At 43.4% G+C, this 20,981-nt stretch overlaps 1 protein-coding gene across 6 annotated transcripts in view; it reads right to left on the reverse strand.

The window, feature by feature from the left end:
- MYO6 (myosin VI) overlaps positions 1 to 20,981 on the reverse strand; it is a 326,341-nt gene that overhangs the window by 263,748 nt on the left and 41,612 nt on the right. The gene's annotated exons all lie outside the window — the stretch shown is intronic.

Raw genomic sequence — 20,981 nt, forward strand, 5'->3', positions numbered from 1 at the left:
GCGGGAGTAACTGACTCTAGGCCTTACTTCGAACTCCGCAGGACAGTTAATTATAGGTTGGCTGTCTACCTTAAATTTCCTACGAAGACATAGGGGGCAACGCGTGGAGAGGGGCGTCTCTAGGGTCCCGGAAGAGCTCCGAGTCTTCCCGTCATACGGGTGCGTCCTAGCCATAACATACCTGGGGACGAGAAACTAGTAACATCTGGAACAAGCGAGAGAGAATTAGAAAGAACGAACGAGAACAGCAGTTGTGAGGACTATTCCGAATGCTCAGCAGGGTAGCACTACAACACACAGGCGCTAGTGGTAGGCACTGATTTCCAACTGCAAAGGGAACTCTGAATGTGCCCATCGGACTGGCTGGCCGGTCTCAGAAAGCCCTGTTAAGCATGCTCTGGATTGAGGATCTGAAGTCTTCAGTAAAGAGGTAAAGAGACTGCAACCCTGTGTCCTCGTTATTGACTGCACCTCACACCATCACCATCTACCTTACTGGGAAGCCCTGGGGACATACTTCACCTGTGGGAAGGTATACCATCCAGCTGCCATTCCATCACCCCAGTGGACCCCACAGCAGCGTCGGTCACCCTGACCGAACACCACAGGTGGCGTCACGAATCCCTGACAGACTGTACCACCTTTATTGGACGCCCCTTAGCAGGGTCGCGGACCGGGTCTAGCCACCGTGACAGCCTCAGAACCAAACCAGAGAGGCCCGGTACCGAGAAGTCATGGCCCTGTGTCTGGGGGCGCTCCAATAGACCATGTTCCTGTACGGTCAGACACAGCCATTACACAGTACACAGCAGGGGCACATTTCTAAGATTATCTCAGCACAGTAACATTTTTTTAACACATCTACTGGTAATAGTGGAACTTATTGTTATTCCAAGATATACTGAATAAAATGCACATTGTTCGTGGGAAAACCTCTTTAAGTGTCCTGTTACCCATCTATATATTCCTGGAGAGAGATTTTCAAAGTATCCTTATAGTAAATAGATAACATTTGCATTGATGGTGGATTTTCTCTCTATTATGCTTATAATGAAAGGGAGGAAGCATCCAAATAACTACGAAGACTCATTTGTAAATGTCACACATTCTTAGTGAAAAAGTTCCTGACCAAACACATTTCTGTTATTATAAGCCTATGAGCAAAAGCACACGTCCCTTGCTAATAAGAAAAAATAATCTGGAACTTCTTTACTTCCAATAATCCTGAGTTCATTTGTTTTTGATGATTAAAGTGAACCTGTCACCAGGTTTGGCCGATAAAAGTCACGGCCATCACCTTTCAGGGCTTATCTACAGCATTATATAATGATGTATATCGGCCCTCAACCTGACCTGTAAGAGAAGAAAAATAATTTTTATTATACTCACCTGCGGGGCGGTCCGGTCCGATGGGCGTCACTCTTCTTGGTTCGGCGCCTCCCAAACCTTCTTGTGATGCCGCCCTCCTGCTTGCTTCATGTGGATGACGCGTCTCCTCGGCACCACACGCCGACGCAGGCGCACTTCTTTGTCCTGTTGAGGGCAGAGCAAAGTACTGCAGTGCGCAGGTGCTGGGAAAGGTCAAAGAGCACTGGTGCATGAGCACTGTAGTGCTTTGCTCTGCCCTCGACAACAGAACTACGCCTGCGCAGGAGCACTGTGCCGACGAGACTGTGTGGATGACGAAGGGACGTATCATCCACACAAAGCAAGCAGGAGGACAGGGATCATAAGAAGAAGGGAGGCGCTGGACCAAGACGAGCGACGCCCATTGAACATGGACCACCCCGCAGGTGAGTATAACAAAAAGATATTTTTCTTCTCTTGCAGGTTGGGTTGGAGGCATATATACAGCATTATAGAATGCTGTGTATAAGCCCTGAAAGGTGATGGCCGTATCTTATATCGGCCAAAACTGCTGACAGGTTCCCTTTAATTGTCAAGAAAGAGCTTTCTAGAAATGTAAAGGGAAGGTGCCATAAAAAAAATTTCAACAACTGAAAAAATGTAAAGTATTAATACCCTCAAATGCAAATGGCAGCCCCCAGTGGCTGAAGTAAAAAATTAAAAAAACTACCGTATTTACTCGAGTATAAGCCGACCCGAGTATAAGCCGACCCCCCTAATTTTGCCACAAAAAACTGGGAAAACTTAATGACTCGAGTATAAGCCTAGGGTGGGAAATGCAGCAGCTACTGGTAAATTTCAAAAGTAAAAATAGATACCAATAAAAGTAAAATTAATTGAGACATCAGTATTTTAAGTGTTTTTGAATATCCATATTGAATCAGGAGCCCCATATAATGCTCCATACAGTTCATGATGGGCCCCATATAATGCTCCATATAAAATACGCCCCATATAATGCTCCATACAGTTTATGATGGGCCCCATAAGATGCTCCATACTAAAATATGCCCCATATAATGCTGCACAAATGTTGATTATGACGCCATAAGATGCTCCATAGACACATTTGCCCCATATAATGCTGCACAAATGCTGATTGTGGCCCCATAAGATGCTCCATAGACACATTTGCCCCGTATAATGCTGCACAAATGCTGATTGTGGCCCCATAAGATGCTCCATAGACACATTTGCCTTGTATAATGCTGCACAAATGCTGACTGTGGCCCCATTAGATGCTCCATAGACACATTTGCCCCATATAATGTTGCACAAATGCTGATTATGGCCCCATAAGATGCTCCATAGAGATATTTGCCCCCATATAACACTGCACATGGCCCCATAAGATGCTCCATACAGATATTTGCCCCATATAATGCTGCACATGGCCCCATAAGATGCTCCATAGAGATATGTGCCCCATATAATGCTGCACATGGCCCCATAAGATGCTCCATAGAGATATGTGCCCCATATAATGCTGCACATGGCCCCATAAGATGCTCCATAGAGATATGTGCCCCATATAATGCTGCACATGGCCCCATAAGATGCTCCATACAGATATTTGCCCCATATGCTGTTGCTGTGATTTAAAAAAAAAAAAATGCCATACTCACCTGTCGTCGCTCAGGCCCCCAGCACTTACTATATTCACCTGCACTCCGTTCCACCGCCAAGCGTCGCTGCATCTTCCCCGTCCTCCGCACTGACGCTCAGGCAGAGGGTGGCGCACACTATCACACTAGCACATCATCGCGCCCTCTGACCTGAGCATCAGTGCAGAAGACGCAGAAGACACAGCGGCGCCGATGGTGGAACGAGGAACAGGGGAATATAGCGCACTGCCCCTGCCATACTCGCCTGCTCCCGGCGCGGTCCCTGCACGTCCCTGCACGTCCCTGGGTCTCCGGGCACCAGCAGCTTCTTGCTGTATTGAGAGGTCACACGGTACCGCTCATTACAGTAATGAATATGTGGCTCCACCCCATGGGAGTGGAGTCGGGTCCATATTCATTACTGTAATGAGCGGTACCATGTGACCTCTCAATACAGGAAGAAGCTGTCAGCGCCCGAAGAACGACAGGAGCAGGTGAGTTTTATTAGACAGCTGCCGTCCCACTCCTCTGCTGACCCCTGGGAATGACTCGAGTATGAGCCGAGAGGGGCAATTTCAACCTAAAATAATGGGCTCAAATTCTCGGCATATACTCGAGTATATACGGTAATAAAGTACATTAGATTTTGTATTAAAAATAATTGATTATATAATCAATAATTATTAATACAAAAATAAAAACCGCGCCACCTTTCCTTTAATAATGGCAACGTCAATATAGTTTATCAAGATAACTGAACGAACAACCAATTTTATATATCAGGCTCTATCTCTCTTACATGTAGCAGCAGTGAAATAGGCAGCGACACTATTATATTAATGCTATTATGAATAATAACAATACAACAGCTGCACACATCTATCACCACATAAACTACAGACTACTTTGTCTTTAAGAATTAAAAAAATAAATAAATAAAAAAGCAGACAACCGACAGGATTAAATCAGAAAAAAATATAGAAAATACAAGGTAGCCATAAATGCACACACTTAAAGAAATGACAAAAGTTAAAGGTTTTTCTACCTAGATTTACCAGTAAACAAAAACTGGGAGGATGTCCTCAAGTAGAAATGACAAGATGTACTATGGAACTTATCTTACAGCTATCCAAACTATCAATCAGTGCTCTAATATAACTTGTACATGCACGGACCCGATGGGATCAGTTCAGCAAGGGACCTTTAATTTAGAGAACACACCAGAGAGTTCCCTCTGTGATTTCAGTCTACACAACCACCTGAAAATGTAAAAAAAAGCTCAATAAAAAAATAAAGCACCATTATCAAAATGAGGGAATATTTTCCAATATCATGCTAATCAGTATAGTGCTCATATAAAGGACACATAGGCGAACCGATCACCAAGATAAACATAACAAAAAACAAGAAGAAAAAACGATCAGACAGTCCAATAAGGTATAAAAAAAAAATTTAGAATTGAGAGTCCTCAGTGGTTGATACCTTTTAATGGATAACTGAAAAGATGGTAACAAATTGCAAGCTTTCGAGAAATTTTTTACTATCCACTGGCTAACACTGTACCAAGATATATATCTTTCCTGTATCAATAAGGTATAAAAAAAAAAAAAAAAAAAAAAAAATATATATATATATATATATATATATATATATATATATATATATATATATATATATATATATATATATATATATATACAGTGGGGCAAAAAAGTATTTAGTCAGTCAGCAATAGTGCAAGTTCCACCACTTAAAAAGATGAGAGGCGTCTGTAATTTACATCATAGGTAGACCTCAACTATGGGAGACAAACTGAGAAAAAAAAATCCAGAAAATCACATTGTCTGTTTTTTTAACATTTTATTTGCATATTATGGTGGAAAATAAGTATTTGGTCAGAAACAAAATTTCATCTCAATACTTTGTAATATATCCTTTGTTGGCAATGACAGAGGTCAAACGTTTTCTGTAAGTCTTCACAAGGTTGCCACACACTGTTGTTGGTATGTTGGCCCATTCCTCCATGCAGATCTCCTCTAGAGCAGTGATGTTTTTGGCTTTTCTCTTGGCAACACGGACTTTCAACTCCCTCCAAAGGTTTTCTATAGGGTTGAGATCTGGAGACTGGCTAGGCCACTCCAGGACCTTGAAATGCTTCTTACGAAGCCACTGCTTCGTTGCCCTGGTGGTGTGCTTTGGATCATTGTCATGTTGAAAGACCCAGCCACGTTTCATCTTCAATGCCCTTGCTGATTGAAGGAGGTTTGCACTCAAAATCTCACGATACATGGCCCCATTCATTCTTTCATGTACCCGGATCAGTCGTCCTGGCCCCTTTGCAGAGAAACAGCCCCAAAGCATGATGTTTCCACCACCATGCTTTACAGTAGGTATGGTGTTTGATGGATGCAACTCAGTATTCTTTTTCCTCCAAACACGACAAGTTGTGTTTCTACCAAACAGTTCCAGTTTGGTTTCATCAGACCATAGGACATTCTCCCAAAACTCCTCTGGATCATCCAAATGCTCTCTAGCAAACTTCAGACGGGCCCGGACATGTACTGGCTTAAGCAGTGGGACACGTCTGGCACTGCAGGATCTGAGTCCATGGTGGCGTAGTGTGTTACTTATGGTAGGCCTTGTTACATTGGTCCCAGCTCTCTGCAGTTCATTCACTAGGTCCCCCCGTGTGGTTCTGGGATTTTTGCTCACCGTTCTTGTGATCATTCTGACCCCACGGGGTGGGATTTTGCGTGGAGCCCCAGATCGAGGGAGATTATCAGTGGTCTTGTATGTCTTCCATTTTCTAATTATTGCTCCCACTGTTGATTTCTTCACTCCAAGCTGGTTGGCTATTGCAGATTCAGTCTTCCCAGCCTGGTGCAGGGCTACAATTTTGTTTCTGGTGTCCTTTGACAGCTCTTTGGTCTTCACAATAGTGGAGTTTGGAGTCAGACTGTTTGAGGGTGTGCACAGGTGTCTTTTTATACTGATAACAAGTTTAAACAGGTGCCATTACTACAGGTAATGAGTGGAGGAAAGAGGAGACTCTTAAAGAAGAAGTTACAGGTCTGTGAGAGCCAGAAATCTTGATTGTTTGTTTCTGACCAAATACTTATTTTCCACCATAATATGCAAATAAATTGTTATAAAAACAGACAATGTGATTTTCTGGATTTTTTTTTCTCAGTTTGTCTCCCATAGCTGAGGTCTACCTATGATGTAAATTACAGACGCCTCTCATCTTTTTAAGTGGTGGAACTTGCACTATTGCTGACTGACTAAATACTTTTTTGCCCCACTGTATATATATATATATATATATATATATATATATATATATATATATCTTATTAGATATTTTATATCAGGGAACAGGTAGATTGGGGAAAGAAAGTGCCTGAATGCATCAGAACATGCTAGGACGCAGAGTGCAAGATAAGGGTCTTGTAGTACATGGAAAATAGTTGACAATCAAAAGGCAATTCAAATGCCCAAAGGAAAGACCCAAATGCCCATACTAATATTTGCAATAATGTAACAGACATGAGTATGAAAGATATGCAATATAATTACAAAGACATTCAGCCTGTACACAAACCAGAGGCTATAGATGAAACTAGAGCATATCTTACCCAGAGAAGTGTAAAAGGGCACCGTAGCACCTGCGCCCACCCTAACGCACGTTTCGGCATAGCCTTCGGCAGGGGGCGTGAACCATATGAGACCATGGAGGATACAGTCACTTAGCTGCAGTATATCACTGCACTAGACTAGCTGTGCCAACACCCAAAGAGAACAGCCAAAATTTCTCCGCATCCATGCTGCTAATATGACAGGCTAAGTTTTGCAATCGCACATAGTGGCACGACCACTATCTAGACATCTTTAGAACTTTTTCTTGCAAGATAAACCCCCTTTAACTGTGCAGATATTCTAAAGCCCACCATACACATTCAATGGAAGTGGCCTATGAGAAACGCCACACATGTAAGGTGGGCGGCTCATCTCCGGGAGAACAAAGCATTCGGCAGTCTGAAATTAGACATGCCTGATCAACATCCCCCCGGAAATCATTTGTCCAGGGTCCACGTACACATGAGACTGTGGCCAAACTCATTGATATGGTCTAATGCGTATGAGGTACTGAAGCGGTCTTGAAGGTTCCACCTGTCACTACATTCATTGACAATTCACCATTTGTGAACATGCCTTAAAAATAAGTCATGTTAAACAACATTCAAATGGGACTTGTTATAACACTTTTATACCTAACAGAGTCACAAAATGGCGGAGTGGGACAGGAGAGGCGCTGGGAACAGCTGAAGATGGCAGCTGGCAAGTATAATTCTATAACAACGTCATTTCTCGCAATGAGAATAAAATTATTGACAAGAAAAAAAAAAATCAGGCACCAGTCAGATAGGAAAGGGAGCCCCAATCCCTCTCTTAGCCCCATAAATATTGCTCTCTATCTCTTTTGCAGTATTTAGGGGGTTAACAGCCAGAGGTGGTGCAGGCACTACTCCCGGGAATGACAGCCGGGTTCCGGCTATCATATAAGCTTCACTCCTAGAGGAAATTGCGCGGCCACCACTATTAAAAGTTTGGGATCCCCTATCCGACCACGACGTGTAGGTACGTCAAGGCTAGGGAAGAGGTTAATGAATCAGGCGTCTCTGAAACCACGACATCCCCTCATCAAGGCTAGTGTGTATAACCTTGGGCTAGACTAATCTTGGCCATTGTCTTTTTCTGTTAACCATGGCTACCTCCAAGGAAACACGTGCAAGCATTTTTGTTTTCCATCAAAATGGACTTACAGGCAAGGACACTGATGTTTTTGATGATCCAATAATTAGCGGATTTAGGGGCAATATTACAAGCAGCAGAGAGCAAAGTTTGATTGCTGTGAAGAATTTATGGAGCCCAAGAGAGTCCAGCAGGTTCTAGGACCATCTCCTAAAAAGGACTCGGCTATGGGAGCCGCTTATGACGAGTGCAGAGCTTGTTGTGTAATGGCAGCAGGCAGTAGTCAGTGCATCTACACGTACAGTTATGGCAAAGGCTTTTGGAGGCTGGCCTAGGGTCAAAAATGGCAGCAAAGAAGCCATTTCCCTCAAAGAAAACCATCAAGGACAGACATACCGAGGGAAGTACAGGGATAGAACTGCAGAGGACTGGGGTAAAGTGATTTTCTCTGATGAAGATCACTACAGACTGTTTGAACATCTGGAATGGTGACTGTCTGGAGAAGAAAAGATGAGCACCACCATCATTCCTGTGTGCTGCCAACAATTAAGCATCCTGAGACTATCCAAGTGTGGGATTGCTCTTCATAAAAGTGGATGGGCTCCTATACAATTTTACCTAAGAACACCGCCATAAATAAAGAATGGTAACCAATAATAGTCCAATGGTTACTTCTCACAATGGTCCAAGAGCAGTTTGGTGATGAATAACACATTTTCCAGTATCATGGAGCACCATGTCACAAGACAAAAGAGATAACTTAGTGGAACTTTTGGGTTCTTGGCAGGAAACTCACCAAATCAGAATCTCATTAAGAACCTGTGGGTCAATCCTCAAAAAAACAGGCGGACAAAAAAAAAAAAAAAAAAACAACACAGAAATCGTGATTACTCCAAGCACCGATTAGACAAGAATAAGTTGTCATCCGTCAGGATTTGGCCAGGAGCCGATATCCAGCTGCCAAGGTGAATTGCAAAGGTCTTGAAAAATAAGTGTCAACAATGTAATTATTGAGTCTTTGCACAAACCTGACGTATTAGTCAATAAGAGCTCAAGAACTAATGAAATGCTGATAATTGTTCTTCAGTAACCATGGTAACAAATGACTTAAAGACCAGAAATGAAGAAGCAGCAAAAAAAGTGTGAAAACCAAATGCAATCTCAAAACTTTTGGCCACAACAGTACAACTAAACTATTCACTACATGGATAGAAAACGGACACCATTTATTGGGCTTTTACTGCACATGCCGCGTCCTTGGGCACTTGAGCCCTCACATTTTGCCGGCAGAATGTTTTTCAGTTTGCTTTGCCCCGTGCTATTGACAAGTCATGAGCAATAGAAAGAAGCACCTGGTCCTGTACGGAGCACCATCGAGCGCACAATGGCTAGCGTGTGCATTTAGAAGGACTCTCGCCACTTGTCTCTGGGTTCCCACTAGCTGCACAATGCTCTGTTTGTATAACATGAAAATCCCTCTTTATTCACCAGTAACAGATAAAGAATGCAATGGCTGCTAAGAAAACACTTCTCGCAGACTGTCAAACCATCTATTCGCAGATTAACCCCATATCTGCACGTTAACAGCATTATTCCTGGATACAGGTTCCCTTTAAGAACCGCAGAGGGCTTTATTTCTACAACCCCTGGCAAAAATTATGGAATCACCGGCTTTGGAGGATGTGAATTGAGTTGTTTAATTTTGTAGAAAAAAAGCAGATCACAGACATGGCACAAAACTAAAGTCATTTCAAACGGCAACTTTCTGGCTTTAAGAAACACTAAAAGAAATCAAGAACAAAAAATGTGGTAGTCAGTAATGGTTACCTTTTTTAACCAAGGATAGGGAAAACAATTATGGAATCCCTCAATTCTGAGGAAAAAATTATGGAATCACCCTGTAAATTTTCATACCCAAAAATAACACCTGCATCAAATTAGATCTGCTCGTTAGTCTGCATCTAAAAAAGGAGTGATCACTAGGCTTGAGTGAAACGGATCGGACAAATTCAAAAGTCGCCGACTTTTGGCAAAGTCGGGTTTCATGAAACTCGACCCGATCCTAGTGTGGGATCGGCCATGCGGTCGGCGATCTTCGCGCCAAAGTCGCGTTTGGCGCCATTTTTTTCAGCCAATGAAGGAGCGTGGGCAGAGTGATGACATAGGTCTTAGGGGCGTGGATGCTTATCGCCATCTTCTCGCTTGTGCGCTGTAGCGATTTGCAATGTGTAACACCAGCTTTTCTGGTCAGGGACGGAGGGGAGGGGAGGGAGGGAGAGGGAGAGAGAGAAAAAAAATATAGATTTCCCATTGACTTTGAATTGGGTTTCTTGTTTTGGTCGATCCCCGACTTTTCGCCATAATTGGCCGATTTCACTTGACTCGACTTTTGAGATAGTCGGGTTTTGCGAAACCCGACTCGACCCTAAAAAAGTAAAAGTCGCTCAACCCTAGTGATCACACCTTGGAGATTTGTTGCACCAAGTGGACTGACATTAATCATGGCTCTAACATGAGAGATGTCAATTGAAACAAAGGAGAGGATTATCAAACTCTTAAAAGAGGGTAAATCATCACGCAATGTTGCAAAAGATGTTGGTTGTTCACAGTCAGCCGTGTCTAAAATCTGGACCAAATACAAACAACATGGGAAGGTTGTTAAAGGCAAACATAGTGGTAGACCAAGGAAGACATTAAAGCGTCAAGACCGGAAACTTAAAGCAATATGTCTCCAAAACAGGACAACAAAACAAATGAGGAACGAATGGGTGGAAACTGGAGTCAACGTCTGTGACCGAATTGTAAGAAACCGCCTAAGGAAATGGGATTTACATACAGAAAAGCTAAACGAAAGCCATCATTAACACCTAAACAGAAAAATACAAGGTTACAATGGGCTAAGGAAAAGCAATCGTGGACTGTGGATGACTGGATGAAAGTCATATTCAGGGATGAATCGCATACCTGCATTGGGCAAGGTGATGATGCTGGAACTTTTGTTTGGTGCCGTTCCAATGAGATTTATAAAGATGACTGACTGAACATGCAAATTTCCAGTCATTGATGATATGGGGCTGCATGTCAGGTAAAGGCACTGGCAAGATGGCTGTCATTACATCTTCAATAAATGCACACGTTTATGTTGATATTTTGGACACTTCTTATCCCATTAATTGAAAGGATGTTTGGAGATGATGAAATCATTTTTCAAGATGATAATGCATCCTGCCATTGAGCAAAAACTGTGAAAACATTCCTTGAAAAAAGACACATAAGGTCAATGCCATGGCTTGCAAATAGTCCGGATCTAAATGCAATTGAAAATCTTTGGTGGAAGTTGAAGAAAATGGTCCATGACAAGGCTCCAACCTGCAAAGCTGATCTGGCAACAGCAATCAGAGAAAGTTGGAGCCAGATTGATGAAGAGTACTGTTTGACACTCATCAAGTCCGTGCCTCAGAGACTGCAAGCTGTAATAAAAGCCAGAGGTGGTGCAACAAAATACTAGTGATGTGCTGTAGTGATTTTTGTTTGTTTTTCATGATTCCATAATTTTTTCCACAGAATTGAGGGATTCTATAATTTTTTACCTATGCTTGGTTAAAAAAGTAACCATTACCGACTACCACATATTTTGTTCTTGATTTCTTTTAGTGTTTCTAAAGCCTGAAAGTTGCCATCTGAAATGACTTTAGTTTTGTGCCATGTCTGTGATCTGCTTTTTTTTCTACAAAATGAAACAACTGAATGAACATCCTCCAAGGCCGATGATTCCATAATTTTTGCCAGGGGTTTTATATTGATGGACCTGTGGAAGAGCTTATTTCAACATAGTTATGGTAAATTTGACATTTTGATCACTTTTTGCTTCATCTTTAGCTTTCACTGTACCATTCTGGGGTACTGTCACAATTCCATCACTCAGTGTGTCTTGGACACAGTGAGTGACAGCTCAGTGGTCCATTTGAATTCAGGGCATGCTGTGCTGTCGGTATTTTGGTTGACAGCTCAGCCGTCCAATCTTAGACTGGGTGGTGCGGAGCTTCCTTCAGGTGTTCCCTGTTCCAAGCGATTACCCAGCTACTTAACTAGGCTGTCAGTTTCAGATACCTGCCAGTCGTAGTGTGGCGTGTTCGCTGTGTTCTGAATTCAGACATTTTTATCTTCTGTTGCCGGACCCTCGATTTGCCTATTGACTACCCCTTTGTATTACCCCTTTTTGCCTTGACACACTAGGACCGTGGGAATCTGACTCAGGACTGTGATCTGACTACGCCTTTGTCGTTTTCCTCTGTTTATGACGTACCTTCCTGGATCTTGACCTCAGCCTTCTTGACTACCTTGACTCACGGCTTGTTCATGAGAAGTGACTCAGCGTCACAGGTACATTTGACTATCACGTTTAGATCTGTATTAATAGATGATGACAAACTAAAACAGCTATTCTAACTTTTTTCTCTTGACAGCTTGTGTACACTGCACAAATTATAACATCTTAACAAGCCCTGATTGAGGTATACAGATAGCAGATCTTGATGCCACTGTAAGCCCCCAAAGTGTCATAAAACCCACTTGCACACCATAATCATGTCTTAGCGGGGCTGAGGGATGGAACCCCCACTCCTTCTCAATTTCTTGTAAATCTAACCGATGTGGAAGCAGCTTGGCTGTATATTGCTCAGCTCCAGGACCTGTGCCATTGCTGTGCAGACAACTCATGCAGGTTGTTGGAAAGGAGTTAATTTACACATACTGATCACAGGGTGCGGAGGTACTTTTTTGGGGGGTTGGGTGGGGTGAAGGGTGCAAATTGCAGACTAGCTGTTGAAAAACCTTCTTCTGGACAACAATGAGGCATCGTGTGCAAAGTAAAGTGTTTTTTTGTATAGAAGACTCAGGAAGGATAAAATATACAGAGGGACAACACCGTTGTTATATATGTAACAGATAGGCCTGTCGTGCACAACGAGGTCGGACATGATAATAAGCCTGACAAGGCATCTGTGCGAAGAGACTGAACGTTAATGCAAATTACATACAAAATATTGTCAGCGGCAGCCAACTACGAGATGAGTGGGGAGTTAGGTCTCTGCCAGGAATTCTGTACATGTCAAAAATGTGGAATATTAAAGGGAACAATAATGTGGCTAAACCCAGCTACAAAAAAGGGTTGAATCAATGGTTACGTTAGTAGAGGATATAAGTAAGAGAAAAATTGCAGCTACGAGGGCCTTGGACATCGATCGTTACCATGTCGGCTGATCTCATGACTCCCTCTATTTACGAACACTACTATTCCTGATCGTGGACACGTATTCTAATGGAAAATTTCTATCTATTTATATAATTACTGTAAATTGTCTGTCATCCACTTCCATCTGGACGTCCTCAAATCCAGCAATCCACCACGCCGCCCCGGACGTACACCGACCCCCTTATTGGAATACCCAAGTGATGGATATTGAATCCAGACCACTGGGGCACCCTCCCCACCGGGCAGCCGTAGAGAAATGATTCACTGCAGGCGCAGTAAATCAGACCGACATCTTTGTCGAGGCAAATGACTTTGGCCGGGTACATTAACTGCGCATGCGCGAACTCAGGGGGCGCATGCGCAGTTGATCTGTTTATTTATGAACTGCGTCACAGCATATCATTGTTTGACAGATGCTGTGATGCGCATGCTAGCAGCCGGTGAATTGGTGGAAATTTAGACTCAACTACTTTCCCCTTGTTTATGGCCTTGACTTAAACCTCAAGATTCACACTTAAGAGATTCTCAATGCTGCAAAGCCTGCCCCCTTGGAACGTCACCAACCTCCCGATGCGATAGCATCAGGCCTCCATTTAGTTCCCTGAATAAGATGCAACAGGTTTGATTTTTACATCTCAGAACTTGTGTTCCCGCAAAGACTAGTAACATCAGCCTCTTGACCCTTTTCATTGAGGTAAATCACACATGATCACAGTTAGTAAAGAGATTTGGTCAACAAGTATCTCAAGTCTAAGACTAGTTTTATACTTTTGTGGAATGATTTTTTAAATGTTTGAGTATTGTGAGAATAGCGCTATAATACAGCATCAGGTGGAGAATGCTGCAGCACAGAGTTTCAGTCCTCTTCCTCTTTGAAGAGGCAATTTGCACATTAAATTTACCAGAGGAGCATTGCACGGCAAATAAGCCTCCTTACCTTGACAAGCCAGAGACAGTATGTCACTCTCCACAAGGAGAAACCTTACCCTTTAGACCTCAGTCCAGAGCCTGTCACCTAGCCAAATCAGATCTCATACTTTGCACTGACGAGGGGCAAGACCCCGAAACACCGTGTCTGCAAATTGAGATTCTGATTTGGCTTTTATCCTAAGTCATATTGCAAGATATGTTAAAGAGTCGATAATGACTTGTAGGATTACTGCTTCCAACAGGTGGCGCTAGAGAGTTTAAGTCCTGTACCTCTCTGAAGAGTCAGTTGGCATAGTCCATCTATTTAGGCAGCTTAGCACTAGCCTTCAAATTATTCATTATCTTTTCTAGAATCTGGCCAAAAGAAAAAAAAAAGACACTTTCTCATTATCATCTCTTTAAACAAAACAGTAACCATTTTCAGCTCATTGACCGTTTAAAGTTGCTGCGTTTTTGTTTGTTTTTCCCAATTGGACTATCATGCCCTTCAAATTATGAAGTCCTGAAATAAACATAGAGCTGAGCCCTAAATTAGATCTTTAGGATTTGATTTAAATATTTTTTGTATTTTAACTTTTTTAGATCATTTAATTTATTTAAATAATAAATCCATTTATTCAATTTAAATGTAATTATTTAAAACGTTAATTATTTAAATTTAGCTAATTTATTTCTGATTTATTTGTTGCATACTAGCGAAGTACAACATCTGTATGCCTCCAATTTCCTACAGAGATTTTTCATACGGAATCCATACTGCAGCATTCTCCATCTAATGCTGTATTATAGCGCTATTCTCACAATATTACCAAACATTTAAAAAATAATTCCACCTCTACGTATAAAACGGGTCTCTTACGCGTCGACCAAAAACGCTACTATTCCTGATCGTCGGCACGTGGCCTTATAGGGGAATTTCCTTAATATTTTCTCAATCTGCCAATTCTGGTATTAAGATCCATTGTCAGAGCTGCTAAGTTCAGTGATTGGCTGCAGCTGTGATGTGCTCTGTCAACGAGATATCACCGCCGCAGCCAAAATATTGAGACAGAAGCAGCGGCGGAGAGCCAGCACAGGGCCTACCGTAGTAAGTAAAAGTTCTATTATTAGGGGACTACTTTTTTACATGGAAAACTTCTTTAGTGGTTATTCTATAGACTGCTGGAAACAGCCGAGTGCTTTACTTTTTATTTCTGGCAATCCCATAGAGAATGAAGCAGAAGTCGAGTTTGCGTATCTCCGCTCCATTCAAGATGGCCAGTTCCGAAAATCAGGGTAGTGGACGTCTAGCTGCAATTTGGGGAAAAACCAATTCATGTTTATTATAGAAAGATGACAATTTAAGGCTACGTTCACATTTGCGTTGTTGGGCGCAGCGTCGGCGACGCATACCGACACATGCGTCCTGCACCCCTATCTTTAACATGGGGGGCGCATGGACATGCGCCGGTAGGCGTTGTATTGCGTCTTACGACGCATGTGTCATTTTGACGCACAGACAGGGTGCAAAGGACGCTACTTGTAGCGTTTTCCCTGCGCCGAAATTCCTGCTCTGTACGATCTTATGACAACGCATGCGTCGCAAAACGCTGCGTTGTGTACATGCGTTGTTGGTTGCGTCGCCGACGCTGCGCCCAACAACGCAAATGTGAACGTAGCCTAACTCCTAGAAGATTTTAGGTCAAAATCTTGGCAAAGGGTTCAAATTTGCACATAAGTGACAATTTCCAACAGTTTTTAACCCAAAACTATCACATCAGTAGATCATTTTCATGATCAAGTATGTATGAGAATTTATTGCCACCATTTGTGTATAATTGTTATCAGCTCTTCACACAAAGCAGCTTTCCATTCGAGTTCCTAGCCACCGGGGAGGTCATTACTGGGAAAACTGATATTACAAATCGCTAAAGGAACAAATAAGTAGCGGTCATAATCATTTAATGAGATTGAAAGGTCACCTTTACTGCGCCTTTTATGTACGTGAACAAGGCACGTAAGCTCCTGAGATTTATTAAATTGCGACTTATAATATTGTGTTATTGCCAGTAAAATAGAGGGTATTTTTATGACAGTCTATAACCTGCGGCTTATGCACACCACAGGCTGCTGATTGATTTAAAGAGAAACTACAGGAAACCTGAAACTTTAAAATAAGCCCGCTCGAAAGATGAGAAGTGGAGTTCTATTTTACCATTACAGCCAGCTGCCCTGCGAGAACAATAAAGCCGTTAAACTACTTTTTAAAAGGCCCAATATGGCTTCAGAAGACCCTGTACAACTTACCTGTAATAGAAGGTTATACAGAGCCAACAACACCTGCTCTAACCCAGCGGTAATGATAAGGGCAACTTTATTTTGTGTCATTACCTAAGTTTGTGACTTCCCTTCTACGACAAAGCAGTAAATGTATCCGGAAAGATAACTTTCCCAGAGACGACCAATTCTGGTCAAAAGTGGACCTTTTTAGCTCATTTTATTTCCGTTGCTCCCCCTAGTATTTTTTTTTTTCAAATTCCCAATATTGTACCACAGATATAGGCATTTTTATTTAGAGCTAATTCTTGGTCTTTAGCAAGGGGACACGTTGCTCATAGGATAATAATACACAGAAGCTTAAATACACCAAGACGATCCTATGCGCCACCCCCCCTTGGAAAACATTATTAATATTAGTACTAAATGAAAAGTCTCATATCTCTGGAACCATATGGTTGATTAAAAAAAATAACTTATTCGGAGAGCCGGCAAGAATAAAGTAGGAGCTCAATCCGGTCAACGGGTTCTATAAGTACTATGGCAAAAGGAAGAAGATACAAGCTGGAAAAGAACTAAAAGCAAGAACATACGGTAACTATTTCATAGTATGTATAAAGTACATAAAATGACAGGCAGGAAATATTGTAGGTGTAGGCCACATGAAGTACTGTTCACTCCGAGCATTTCCTATATGTTGGTAGTTGAGGCAGTGAATATACAAGATTGCACGGTGAAATTGGGAACAATTACAGTAAAACAGAACTACTTTCGTTAACCACCCATACATATCCTACATAATAAGCCTCCTCTCGAAGCCACATAATTATGGTCATAACTACACGGCTTGGGCCAGCACGGCAGTGTATTACGGCATTTTACACTCACACTGTAATTACTAGAGATGAAGAAAGTGGAGTCGACATGAGAAATACACTTGGAAAAGCAACAGTAAAGCTCTTCATAGCGAATCCTGTGGTTTACAAATTCTGTCATTTCAAAGCAGAAAAGAAAAAAATAACATAGAACCAAAAACAGAAAATGACTTCAATCTGATATTTTAAGGGTGTGAGCAAAGTATCAAGGAGTGGTGGACTTGTGCCATTCGCAATGGTCCATTTAGATTGTAGCTCGTTACTGGGCACCCCTAGACCAAATATAAGTCAATCACCTGATAAACAGGCATTCTGCACTTTTGTGGTCAGGAGATCACCGACATGTTTACACAGGCAGATTGTCCGCTTGTCTACTTGTACCTTAAAGCACCACTCCAGCGGTTTGTTTGCTTTTCAGCACTGAAGTGGTGCTTTACATCTAAGTCCCTTGTCCCCGGTAACATACTCACCCTCTAGCGTCTTCACATCTTGTGAGCGCAGCTTCTGGCTGGCTGGAAGTCAGAAGCTACATCTCAAGAGCACAATGCAAGTCTATGAGAGCCAGAACGAGGAGCTCATAGACTTGTAGAGTAAAGTGACCTCCGCACAACTCCACGAAACACGAGAGAAGGTCACCTTTCGCCAAAGACCGACAGATGAAAACGCCGGAAGGTGAGTATTAGGGGGTAGGTGACCTACATTTGAATCATCACTCCAGCGGTGTAATTTTTTTAACCCCTTCCCGACCCATGACGCCACGTAGGCGTCATGAAAGTCGGTGCCAATCCGACCCATGACGCCTATGTGGCGTCATGGAAAGATCGCGTCCCTGCAGATCGGGTGAAAGGGTTAACTCCCATTTCACCCGATCTGCAGGGACAGGGGGAGTGGTAGTTTAGCCCAGGGGGGGTGGCTTCACCCCCTCGTGGCTACGATCGCTCTGATTGGCTGTTGAAAGTGAAACTGCCAATCAGAGCGATTTGTAATATTTCACCTATTATAACTGGTGAAATATTACAATCCAGCCATGGCCGATGCTGCAATATCATCGGCCATGGCTGGAAATACTAATGTGCCCCCACCCCACCCCACCGATCGCCCCCCCAGCCCCCCGATCTGGCCGGTACACTGCTCCGGCTCCCCTCCGTCCAGTTCTCCGCTCCCCCCCGTGCTCTTGTCCGCTCCCCCCATGCTCCAATCACCCCCCCGTGCTCCAATCACCCCCCGTGCTCCAATCACCCCCCCTGCACTCCGATCCACCCCCCCGGTGCTCCGTTCCACCCCCCCGTGCTCCGTTCCAGCCCCCCCGTGCTCCGTTCCACGCCCCCCGTGCTCCGTTCCACCCCTCCCGCGCTCCGATTCCCCCCCCCCCGTGGTCCCACCCCATCATACTTACCGATCCAGCCGGGGTCCCGTCCGTCTTCTCCCTGGGCGCCGCCATCTTCCAAAATGGCGGGCGCATGCGCAGTGCGCCCGCCGAATCTGCCAGCCGGCAGATTCGTTCCAAAGTGCATTTTGATCACTGAGATATAATCTATCTCAGTGATCAAAATAAAGAAAATAATAAATGACCCCCCCCCCCTTTGTCACCCCCATAGGTAGGGACAATAAAAAAATAAAGAAATTTTTTTTTTTCCACTAATGTTAGAATAGGGTTAGGGTTAGGGGTACGGTTAGGGTTAGGGTTAGGGGTAGGGTTAGGGTTAGGGTTAGGGTTAGGGGTAGGGGTAGGGTTAGGGCTAGGGCTAGGGGTAGGGTTAGGGGTAGGGTTAGGGTTAGGGCTAGGGTTAGGGTTTCGGTATGTGCACACGTATTCTGGTCCTCTGCGGATTTTTCCGCTGCAGATTTGATAAATCCGCAGTGCTAAACCGCTGCGGATTTATGGCGGATTTACCAAGTTTTTTTCTGCGCATTTCACTGCGGTTTTACAAATGCGATTTTCTATTGGAGCAGTTGTAAAACCGCTGCGGAATCCGCACAAAGAAGTGACATGCTGTGGAATGTAAACCGCTGCGTTTCCGTGCAGTTTTTCCGCAGCATGTGTACAGCGATTTTTGTTACCCGTAGGTTTACATTGAACTGTAAACTCATGGGAAACTGCTGCGGATCCGCAGCGTTTTCCGCAGCGTGTGCACATACCTTTAGAATTAGGCTATGTGCACACGGTGCGGATTTGGCTGCGGATTGGCCGCTGCGGATACGCAGCAGAGTTCCATCAGGTTTACAGTACCATGTAAACATATGAAAAACCAAATCCGCTGTGCCCATGGTGCGGAAAATACCGCGCGGAAACGCTGCGTTGTATTTTCCGCAGCATGTCAATTCTTTGTGCGGATTCCGCCGCGTTTTACACCTGTTCCTCAATAGGAATCCGCAGGTGAAATCCGCACAAAAAACACTGGAAATCCGCGGAAAATCCGCAGGTAAAACGCAGTGACTTTTACCCGCGGATTTTTCAAAAATGGTGCGGAAATATCTCACACGAATCCGCAACGTGGGCACATAGCCTTAGGGTTAGGGTTGGAATTAGGGTTGTGGTTAGGGTTGTGATTAGAGTTATGGCTACAGTTGGGATTAGGGTTAGGGGTGTGGGGGGGGTTAGTGTTGGAGTTAGAATTGAGGGGTTACCACTGTTTAGGCACATCAGGGGTCTCCAAACGCAACATGGCGCCACCATTGATTCCAGCCAATCTCGTATTCAAAAAGTCAAATGGTGCTCCCTCACTTCCGAGCCCTGACGTGTGCCCAAACAGTGGTTTACCCCCACATATGGGGTACCAGCATACTCAGGACAAACTGCGCAACAATTACTGGGGTCCAATTTCTCCTGTTACCCTTGTGAATCTAAAAAAATGCTTGCTAAAACATAATTTTTGAGGAAAGAAAAATGATTTTTTATTTTCACGGCTCTGCGTTGTAAACGTCTGTGAAGCACTTGGGGGTTCAAAGTGCTCACCAAATATCTAGATAAGTTCCTTGGGGGGTCTAGTTTCTAAAATGGGGTCACTTGTGGGGGTTTCTACTGTTTAGGCACACCAGGGGCTCTGCAAACGCAACGTGACACCCGCAGACCATTCCATCAAAGTCTGCATTTCAAAAGTCACTACTTCCCTTCTGAGCCCCGACGTGTGCCCAAACAGTGGTTTACCCCCACTCATGGGGTATCAGCGTACTCAGGAGAAACTGGACAACTTTTGGGGTCCAATTTCTCCTGTAACCCTTGGGAAAATTAAAAATTCTGGGCTAAATAATTATTTTTGAGGAAAGAAAACATATTTATTATTTTCACGGCTCTGCATTATAAACTTCTATGAAGCACTTGGGGGTTCAAAGTGCTCACCACACATCTAGATAAGTTCCTTTCGGGGTCTAGTTTCCAAAATGGGGTCACTTGTGGGGGGTTTCTACTGTTTAGGCACATCAGGGGCTCTGCAAACGCAACGTGACGCCCGCAGAGCATTCCATCAAAGTCTGCATTTCAAAACGTCACTACTTCAATTCCAAGCCCCGGCATGTGCCCAAACAGTGGTTTACCCCCACATATGGGGTATCAGCGTACTCAGGAGAAACTGGACAACAAATATTGGGGTCAAATTTCTCCTGTTACCCTTGGGAAAATTAAAAAATTCTGGGCTAAATAATTATTTTTGAGGAAAGAAAACGTATTTATTATTTTCACGGCTCTGCATTATAAACTTCTATGAAGCACTTGGGGGTTCAAAGTGCTCACCACACATCTAGATAAGTTCCTTTGGGGGTCTAGTTTCCAAAATGGGGTCACTTGTGGGGGGTTTCTACTGTTAAGCCACATCAGGGGCTCTGCAAACGCAACGTGACGCCCGCAGAGCATTCCATCAAAGTCTGCATTTCAAAACGTCACTACTTCAATTCCAAGCCCCGGCA

Source organism: Ranitomeya imitator, chromosome 5 (genome assembly GCF_032444005.1).
Source record: "Ranitomeya imitator isolate aRanImi1 chromosome 5, aRanImi1.pri, whole genome shotgun sequence".
Taxonomy (NCBI): Eukaryota; Metazoa; Chordata; class Amphibia; order Anura; family Dendrobatidae; genus Ranitomeya; species Ranitomeya imitator.